The sequence below is a fragment of the Balaenoptera borealis genome (assembly GCF_965194805.1).
Source record: "Balaenoptera borealis genome assembly, chromosome: 17".
Lineage (NCBI taxonomy): Eukaryota > Metazoa > Chordata > Mammalia > Artiodactyla > Balaenopteridae > Balaenoptera > Balaenoptera borealis.
This window is the reverse complement of record NC_138876.1, coordinates 30,840,775-30,851,411: the sequence shown is the minus strand read 5'-3', so window position 1 is coordinate 30,851,411 and position 10,637 is coordinate 30,840,775. Positions and strand designations below refer to the sequence as shown.

The following is a 10,637-nucleotide window of genomic DNA, read 5'->3' as shown; positions in this document are numbered from 1 at the left end:
TGCCGCTTGCCACCCTTTGGTCCTCTCTCCCGGCTTATTGATCATCACCCTCCTTTCCTCCTTTTTCCTTCCAGCAAAAGTAAGCATCCAAAAAACTTTAATTCTTCTCCAGAAGTCCTAAGCCAATTTCGCAGTCGCGGAGCTTTTTCACTGCTTTAACCCAACTTTCTTTCGTTTCTTTTGCGAGAACCTGAAATCAGGGCTGCCCGACAGGCTGGAGCCCTACGTCGGGGAAGCGTGGGGCTTAGTTCCGGCGAAACCCTCAGGTGCCTGTGCGGGAAGCTAATTTTCCCCCGGGGTGGGGTTCAGAGTGCCGGCAGGGACCTAGCAGGACGCTCGCTCAGGTTCCCAGCCCCAAGTCCCTGGCGGCGGGGACGCGCGCGCGCCGGAAGTAGGCGCTTTAAGCCCGAGCGGCGACTGCCGCACTAGCTATTTTTAGCGGCGCGTCGCCCTCCTTTCCCCCGGCCTCCGGCTTGGTAGCCTCCGGCGGGCGGCCGCCGCTCCGCGGCTCCCTCCTGTCTCCCCCGCCGTCCTCGCTCTTGGTAGCGTCCACGCGGGTAGGTCTGGAAACTGAGCATGTCTGGAAGCGCTCGGCGGCCTCGGCGGCGGCGGGGGCAGAGCCAGGCTGCGTCAGGCTGAGCCCATTCACCGCGCGGCCGCAGGAGCGCAGCGCCGACGCCGCGCCGCCCAGCCCCGCCGAGAGGGGCGCACTCGCCGCCGCGGGGCCCGCCGCCGCTCACCGCAGCCCCCTCCTGGCGACCCGCAAGTAAGTTTGTGAGGCGGCTGGGCGGTGGGGCGAGGGCTTGGCGCCCCGGGGAAGCCCACGCTGGCAGGCGGGAGGCACGGCTGGCGCTCGGAGAACCGGCTGGCCGCTGCCCCAGGTGCCCGGCGCCTCGGCGAGCCTCTTGGCCAATTTGAAAGTAGTGGCCACTGGGATGTTCTAGCGGGGTAGAGGGGGCCGGCAAAGCAGGAAGTCTGAACTGACTTCGGCGGAGGCCGAGGGGGCCGACTTGGGAAGAGGGAAGGACTGCGCAGCGAGAGAGCGGGCTGGTGCGGGATGGGTTTGGGATGCGGGCTGCCGGCCGAGAACAGCCGCAGAGGGAAAGCCGGGTGTCTCCGGGGGATAGGGTTGAGAGCGCCGTGTGGGAGGCATAGTAGAGGGTGAGCGTGTCCTGGCCGGAGGAGCGGGAGGGAAGATGGATGGAAAGTGGGGCGCGTGGAAAGCGGATTTGAACCAGAGCTTAGGACGCCGGTGGAAGGGGCCGTGGGCTCCGGAAACGAGTGGACTCGAATAATTTGGGGAGTCTGTACCAGGTCAGGGCGATATAATGATGGAGAGGGACAGCCTTGGATCGAGGTCTTCGAAGCGAATACGCGAGGCCAAATGTTGGGAACTGGCTGGACAGAGGATGGAGGCAGAAAGTGGCCTGGAAGGGCCAGTAGGAAAATCGCTGAGGGATTTGGGTGAAGGGGAGGAGGGGAGCGGTGCAGAGATCGAGCGGAGGAACGGGGCTGCTGGTGGGGCTAAAAGGCTCAGGAAAGGCTTGGAGGCTACTACGTACGGTCCCCCTGAATAGTGACTTAGTAGCGGTTCTCTGAGGTTTACTTGCACGCCAGGCTCCTCCTTCATCTTCTACCTCGCTTGTTAACAGGGCAGCTCGCCTTAGGCAAGCTTGTAGATTTGGACAGATTAAGCCACCGGGAAGGTAGTCATTTGCAGGGGAGCCGCCAGTGCTTCTCTTGAGTGGTTCCCGGCACCCTCAGGGTGCAATGTAGGGTCTGAATGTGTGTGTTTCAGGGGGTGGGGGAGGGTGATTTCTGCTCTAGGCCGCAGGAATCCGCGGTCTCGCCCGGGAGGTACGGTGTTTGGGGCCGGGAAGTCAGGCAGAAGTCTGCAGTGAGCAACTCGCGGCGGGGCGTGTGAGTATGCGTGTGTGCGCGCCTGTGCGCGTGTTGCCCGCCCGGGGTCGCGTGTGTTGCTGCAGTCTGTCTCCATGACGAGGAGATCCAGGGCTCCACAGGCGGCACGGGGAGGGGATTAAAGGAAACGTGCTTTCCTACCTCTCTTCTGCCTCCTTTCCCTAGGGTCACATTCTTTGCTCGTCCAATGATGCTCTTCTCTAACCTCTTCCCCCGACTCCTGCACATCCCAAACCTGACGCCGGTCTTGTCCTCTGATTCGGTACCCCGGAGGACGCTGCTGTCCCTCCTCTGCCAGAGGGAATCCGAGGAGTCCCGCTGGTTAGAGGGGCTCCCGAATCCACCAGTCTTTCCCTGGGGCGTCACTCCGGGGGTCCTCAGTTCACTCTGCTGCCCCTACAGGTGACGCAGTGTTGTTGCCCCACGGATCCCAGTGATGGCTCCAAATAGCCAGCACTTACTGGTTCTCGCGAGGTGGGTCTCCCCGGAGTTCCCCACAGGTGATTGTAACTTAAAAAGAAAAAGATCAGATTAGTAGAAAAAACAAGCACTGAGGGCAAAAAGCTTTATGTAAAAGCGCCTCTCAGACTAACAAATATTTTACCCACCAACCACAAGAAGGGAAGAAGCTTCTACAGCGTATGCATCTGAAAATGGAGGGGAGGGGGCGGCGGAGCGGGAGTTGTCACCATGTCCACGGCTTCTTAGACTCCGTCCAGCTTGATATTTCCTGTCCTCCGTGCCATATTTTAAGCGAGACTTTACCAAATACAGGAAATGAGGATGAAGGCGACTCTGGAAACCTGTGCCATCTGTGGAAGGACTCAGAGAAGGGAGAGCGAGAGCTGTGCTTACTGTCTGCCAGATATTTCAGAGAGCTGGGCTCTGAGATTGTGTGTTCAGACATCAGAAATCATTCTGAACATCCAAATTGCAGGGGGGAGACTCAGATGAAGGGAAGTGAGAAACTCTAAAAAAGTGATGAGGACCATAGTTTGGGGTTGTCTTGCAAGGGGATCGCTGACCTGTGGAGGGACACAGCAGAAAGAACAGCAAGCTGCTAATGGCCAGGGGCATATCGTCTTATTCCGTAGGACAGTGGCTGGCCCAGTTTCTAGTACAGTTACTACTGAAAAATATCTTTTGAAATATGGCCATGATTCTGGATATCTGTAGGGTGAAAAGTTTGCATAAAAAGACATATTCTGTCGTTTTCTGCTTCTATTACTGCGTTTGTTTCATTGATTATTATTAGAACATGTGGTGAAGGTAAAATAAATTATTATCTTACCCATGAATCCTGTTCTCCCCAGACTGCTGCTCAAATAGATATAACCAAATATGTTTGCCTGTTTTTTGTTTTTGGGAGTCATGGAGGAAGGCGAGTTGGGCAAATTGATTAGGATGTCAAATAAAGGCAGAGTTTAGGCACCTGAAGATCTTTTGTGTGCGTGGAGGTGAAAGCTTCATTTATATAATGCTAAATTCAGTGCAAAATGAGAAAACCCTTCTGTCTCCACTCCTCACCTCCTGCCTTTGAAATACAAAGGATTGTACCCTTGGGCTGGTTCCTAGTCCTCTGAAGCCTAGCTTAATAATTTTCCTGGAGGATTGTTCCCTAAATTCAGGTACACTTTAGGAAATAATCAATGGACTCTTTGCAGCCCTAAGGTAAAGTCATTTAAAAAAAAAAAAAAAGTGGTGAAATGGCTTGATGAAGCAGAATAATGAGTGAGAGAAATATTAACCAAAGTGGAAGAAGAGAAATCACTTTCTCTTGCCTCAGGGATAGATCTTACTGACAGGCTTAGAACAGTGGTTCTCAACAGGGGCAGTTTTGCCCCCCAGGGGACACTGGCAATGTCTGGAGGTGTTTTTGGTTGTTACAACTGGGTGGGGAGGGGTGCTACTGGCTTCTCGTGGGCAGAGGCCAGGGATGTTGCTAATATTCTACAAGGCATTGGGTAGTCCCCCATAACAAAGAGTTATCCAACCCCACATGTCAGTAGTGCTGAAGATAAGGAACCCTGGCTTAGAACTAGGTATGATTATAATGAAAAGCAGCTCCTGTCAGGATGCTTTCACATATTCCTATTGGAAGTCTATCTTGAAAATCAAGAGTAGTTAATATTAAGAGACTTTCTTTGCAAATGGCCCCATATTCAAAAACAGTTGCTTTAAGGAAATTAAAGAGGTTTCCTTTTAGCAGAACTTCTTTTCAGCCTTCAAAAAAAAAAAAGTCCTAAAGTAGATTGGGAATGTCTGAAAAGACATATATAGTATGCGTAGGAACTGAGTAAACATTTTTTTGATGAAAACAAGTTAAAACTGTTCTGCCACTGTATTTTTCACTGTACTTGTTTGGTAATTGCTTTTAAAAATACATAGTTTTAAAATTAATTTAATTTAAATTACAACTAATAAATTCTTCATGTAGTGAGGGATTGAACCGAATCAGAGAAAAATGTTAGCTGAACACTTATTAGAAGCCTCATGAAGTGTTCCAAAATGAAACCTTAGTATTTGTAGACCTCTGCCCAGGAAGGTAAGAACCCTGTATAATTTTCGTGCATTTAGTTTCAGTTTTAAATCGACAGCAAGGCATATATTGAGAAGCAAACCTTTCTGGCTTGCAGCACAATACACTGCCTGGAGAGGGGAAACAATAGCTTACACTCTTGGATGTAATAAGATCAGGGAAGTGTTCTAAGAACACCTGTGTGCAGGAACTCAGAACGCTTGCTTGATAAAACCTTTGTCATGATCACACTGAGGCCTGGAGAAACGAAACAGATTTAGTCAGTATTTCTACCCTCTCCCCTCCATCTCCCTCACCTGCCAGCACTTTTGTTGGTGGGTCGGTTTCAGAATTCATTCTAAAGGGATCCTCATTAGGACTGCTTACTTCCCTTCTTGTTCTAATAACCATTCCCTCCATCCTTGGCCGTCACCATCCCTCAGTCCTTCAGGAATTCATGCAGCAGAAGAGTCTCCTGCTTAGTTTCTGGGGCACCCAGTAACCTCTCCTTTTCTCCTGTGTGTACAAAGACAAACAGCTCTTTCCTGCTTCTAAGAGGAACAGAGATTTGTGTCTCTCTTGGAAAAAGGCAGTGGGGAGAGTCCTTGTTTTCCACAGAGGCAACCTCAGTTTCTCTGCTTGCATCCTTGAACTGTCTTGTTCAGTTGTTTGTTCAGTTGCATATTCTTGATTTTAGGAAGGCTTCCTCTTCCCAAAGACAACAGTGAAAGAACTGAGCAAGACAGAACTTCACTGTGAGCCGCACTGGTGTTGATAGAGGGCACCTCTCATGGGCTTGTATGAAGCCTCAGGAGTATGATTTGAACCAATGATAATTCTATTTGTAAATTCGACAAGAATTTGTAAATTCAACAGTAGCAGCTTCTGTTCTGGGCACTGGGGCTCTGCATTTGCAATGCCGAGCTGCCTTGTGCATTGCAACCGGTTTGCAAAACCAAGTTCGTTTAGAGTAATATACATATATTTCATGTATGTCTCAAAGTCTATCTATAAAAAGAAACACAGGATGGGTATTCGTTTTCATTAAAGTTGGAGAGGCTATAGAGATATATAGCCTTATTCTTAAAAATACTTCAGAACACAGTGTTGATATGCAGAAGGCAAAAGAAACCATTAGGGGGGAAACAGTTACATGTTTCTCTATAGATCAGACAAGGAGGGAGTGAGCAATCCGAGGTGAAAGGGGTCAGTTCTTATCTCCCTTTTCCTTTCTTTAGGAAATAGTTATTGATTTTGTTTGACATTTGAGGAAGGAGAGATGGTTTCCTTCCCCACAGATACTTGTTGAATGGATCTGTGCCCTTTTATACTTCTGATAGCCATAGTAGGAGGCAGTGGGTGAAGCAGAATTTCAAATCAATTTTGTCAATAATGTTTGTGACAAAGGCTCACTTTCAAAAACTGAGCATACCGTGTCACTATTTTTTTTTTTTTCCCGTGTCACTATTTTGATGAGACTAATATAAAGATTTCAGAGCTGAACATCTTTGCTGATTTGGCTACTAGGTACTACCTATGCTTTAAACTATCAGAGTATAAGTATTGGGAGTGGGGAATGAAATAATATGGCAGCTTCTCTTACCTAGAAACAAACTTGCGGGCCACTCTGGCAGGTCATTGCCCAGCTGGAAGAAGGGTAGTGTCAAGGCTGGGAATTTGATTGAACAGTGTATGCTGTCCTTGCTGAATTCAAGAACAAGAAAAAGAACAACAAAAGCAGGAATTTGAAGTTCATGCTATAGCAGAGGCAAAGAGAGTTTCTGCTTTTAATTTCATTTTAGCTGATTATTGTTAAGGACAAGCAGCAGTAATGCATGAAAAAGGTAACCTCGCCTGTGGAAGGTTTTACTTTTGTTCATAAATCCTTGTTCATCTTAAGAAGCAAATAGCCTAGAACATATCCTGAGGCTTTCGGCCTTCAGTATAAATAGCGTGTCTCTTCTATCTCTAGAATATTCGTTATGTGATATCATTTGGAATCTGAATACTGGGCTAAATTGGCTGGTGCAATCCCTTCTAATTTAGTGATTTAGAGTTGTCTCTGTCCTTTTAAAGAAGGTGGAAGAGATATACTGTTTGCCATTGGGAGCACAGTTATGGGTGCTGGAAGCAGCCTCTTTTACACACAGACGTGCCTGGTACTGGACATTGGTCTGGGACGCCACTGACCGAAACATAGATCTTAGTCTTCTGGATTATGAAGCCTGATTTTAACAATTTTGATTGGAACCAGAGCTGCGACCAGGCTTGTGAATCAATTGATGTTTTCGGAAAAGACCAAATGATGAGCCAGAATACTCGCCACCCATTGCCAGGAAGGAGGTACAGCAGTTTAAGGAGAATCAAGAGATTTGCAGTCAGATCTGGCACTCTTACTTAGTAGTTTTGTGACTTTAGATGGGGTTTTGTTTTTCTTTTTTAACTTCATGGAGCTCCAATTTCCTCATCTTTGAAATGGAGATTTTTTTTTTCCTGTAGAGTTCACTATAGGATTAGAGGAAATATTTTCAAAGCAAAAGTGCGTATTAATAGTGTTGGTGATGGTGGTGCTTATATGTCCTTCTAGTGCTGGAATTTAAATGGTTACCATCTAGGAAGTGGAAGTAGTGGGACCATTGGTGAGCAAGATGAGATGGAAAAGGACAATGGGAGTGGATCATAGTTAGGAAGGGGTTTTGGAGGTGAAGTAGTCTGATGTCCTCTTTTGACTGATGGGGCCTTGGGGACTCAGGATTATGGTGTGATTTGCCCAAGTTTATGCTGCATCATTTCAGTTGAGTCTACAATTTTTCAAAGTCTCCATCCTAACATTCTCCACCTTAAGAGCACACTTATTTTCTTGGTTAAATCCATGTTTCTTCTGTTTATCTAAAAATGGTTATTCAGCTCAAGAACCTCTCTTTTCAGTTGTTATATTCCAGGTGTTTTATAGGCAACTAAAGAAGGCATCAATGGATCTCTAATTGAATTTGTTTAGGAGTTCAACTGAGCTGTTCACTTAAATGATCAAGATGATCAAGTACATGCTTATTTTTTCCTAATTGGCGTGAACATTAGTAGAGTTTTATCTAGAGTTTTAAAAACCAAAAAAAATGCCACTATGGATAATGTTCTTAAACTAGGTTATTGCTATTAATGACAAGAAAATTGAAGATTGGCCCTTGTTGATGGTTCTGTTGCTAAATTAATAGTTTCGTTTTTGTTTTAGATCAGTGCTATTGCCATTGTGGTTTCTTGAAGAGTTTCAGATTCAATGAAAATGTTAAAACCTACATGTGTTGGAAGTACTTTGTGAGTTGTAAAGTATATTATGTATGTTGTCTTATTTGTAATTTATGGTAAAGATATATTATCAGTTGCAATAATGAAAGACTTAAAATTGAAAGCCAGAACAGAAAAAACATTCCCTTTCGAATCAGACAAACTTGAATTCAAATCTCCATTTTTTTAGTCACTAGCTGTGAAAACTTGGACAAATTACTTGACTTTCCAGCTTCTCTTGTCTTTGGCAAATCACACCCACCAGATTACAGGTATGATTCTTGTGATGATTAAGTAAGATAAGCAAGTAAAGATCTTAGCATGATGCCTGGCGCGCTTCTTTGTCCTGGTACACTGCTAATTCACCGTACTTCAGCTATACCTCGAAAGTAATCATTTATACTTGAATTAGTTCAGAGTTTTTCACTGTAAAGAATCAGAAAACCTGATTTTAAGTAACTTGAGGGGAAAAAAAAAAGAGAGACTTCATGAATGTGTAACTGAGTAAAATAGGGGAGTATATCTGGCTCCAGGTAGGACCTAATTTAGGGCTCAAACCATGTGACTAGTTCATTGTTAATGGGAGTGAGAATAAAAAGGTTGTTAGTAGTCCAGTTGGAAACTATGCATTAATTTCTTTTAAGTCTTCCAATAGCTTCCTCTTCTTGGACAGAAGCACACAGGCTTGCAAAAACAATAATAAATCCATTATAGATAGCTGTACGTAGAAAAGTTTTGAGCTGCTTACATAGATTATTTTGTGGGAGGGAATGGAGTGAAGCTGAAATTTCAATGGAACCTACCAATAGTGGTAAGTCAAAATAAGATAAGCAGTAAAACACAGCAGAACAAAATTCAAAGCTTCAGTTTTGTAATTTATCAGAGTTCCTTAACTGAATTAAATAGAAACTGGTTCTGGGCAATTTAAGCAGAAAGGAATTCATCATATGGTCATGGAGTAGTTCATGGAATCGAAGGAAATGCTGAAGAACAAGACCTTGGAAAGGATGCCCCACTGTCGGGTTGAGTCAACTCTAGCTGTTTTCCGTCATTGTGTCACTGTGCCCAAGACTCAGAATTCTGAGAGAGAGAGAAAGAAAGAGTCAGTTCAGAGAAAGAACAGGGCATCTTGACTGGCCGTCCACCAACATTGTGTTTCATGGGCCCAAGGGGCTACAAAGGCATAGTCTCTAATCTGCTCCTACCAGAAGGAGGGGAATAAATGATACCGGGCAGGCATACTCAACTCATGTCCACTACATAGATTCGGATGGGAAAAACTTGCTTCAGTGATGATGAATTACTAGAAGGGAAAAAAGGAAAACAAAAACAAAACAACAGCAACAACAAATAAAACGAGTGTATTATCTAAAGAGAATCCATGTGCGAGACAAAAATACTCTGTCAGTTTCCTAAGGCTACTCTTACAAATTACCACCCACTGGGTGACTAAAAACAACAGAAATTTATTCTCTCACAGTTCTGGAAGATAGAAGTGTGCAATCAAGGTGTTGGCAGGGCCATTCTCTCTTTGAAGATTCTAGGGGGAGAATCTGTTCCATGCCTTTCTCTTAGCTCCTGGTGCTGCCAGTAATCGTTGGTGTTCCTCTGTTTACAGAGGCATCACTCTAATCTCTGCCTGCATCATCACATGGTGTGCTTTCAACCCTGTGTTGAATCTGTGTCTCTTCTTTTCTGATAAGAACACTGGTCATATTGGATTAAGGGCCCATATTGTTCTTGCATGACCTCATCTTAATGTAAGCAGTTAATATCTATAATGACCCAATTCCAAATGAGGTCACATTCTGAGATTCTGGGAAGGACATGAGATTTGGGGAGACACTATCCAACCTAGTACTGATGTAATGTGGATAAAATAAACAACAATGCACATAGCTAGGCCTAAAGGGTGGGAAGGGGGTACTATCCTATTATTCTGTTATAAAACTCTATCTGAAGTATCATGCCTGGTTTAGGCACCCCTTTTCAGATGATCATGTGTCCCCTGGAGAACTAGTGGAAAAACAATTTGCTTTGTAAGGGTAGTTTTTTGGAACTACAGACCATAAACTTGGCAAAGAGGAGCTCAAGATAAATATAATATGAGCTTCCAATTGTTGAAAGGAAGAAAGATGTAATCTTTATTGCTCGCTTAAGAGCTAGGACCCGTGGCCGGGAATTTCAGAGAAGCCGATTTTCTCTCACTGTAAGCGAGAGCAATCTTATATAAGTGTGGTTCAGGAGTCCCCATCTCTGGAAGCACTCAGCGGAAGCTCATCATCCATATTTGTTCTGGATGACGTAGAAGAGATTTCTAAATATCCAGGGAGCTTAGATTAGATAACTGCCCAACGTTCCATGTTTAAGATTCTCTTCTTCTAGGAATACATAGGACGTTAGTGGTCCCCCAAACATTTACTAAGCATGAAGCATGGTATTATATGTTGGTGGAAACAGTAGTAAACATGGCATGCATAGTCTCTGGTTATTACGTAGATAAATATTTCAGTGGTCTACTATGGTAGTGATAGTACATATCCAGGAACCTGTAAAGTATCTGGCACAAAGCACAAGATTAGTAATTACTTGTTGAGTGAATTTATTGTTTAATCGGAGTCTACTTTACAAATATAGGTTCAAGTTGTTTACCTGGAGTACTTAACCTGATAGTTTTCGGTACTGTCATATTCCTTCATACGATTTCTCCACGGCCTTCTGGCTGTATAGGATTACCTTGTTCATATATCATCCCTCTCTTTGTTTCATTTTTACCATCTTAAAAATAGGGTTGGAGTTGGGGAGTGATTTTCCCCCTTAATCTTTTTCCGCCTCTGGGCTATCTTTGCCAACAGAGGCAGCCCTGAACCTCTGAAGTTCATGTGTTAATGTGACGACTGGAGGGAACTTTAAAGCA

The 10,637-nt window shown here is 45.0% G+C and overlaps 1 protein-coding gene across 1 annotated transcript in view; it reads left to right on the top strand.

Moving 5' to 3' along the window:
* Positions 1–601: 601 nt before the first annotated feature.
* Positions 602–10,637, top strand: part of OXR1 (oxidation resistance 1) — a 452,205-nt gene continuing 442,169 nt past the window's right edge. Inside the window, exon 1 of the mRNA XM_082364281.1 lies at positions 602–766. The gene's annotated coding sequence lies outside the window, so the exon portion shown is untranslated. The remainder of the gene's footprint in view (positions 767–10,637) is intronic.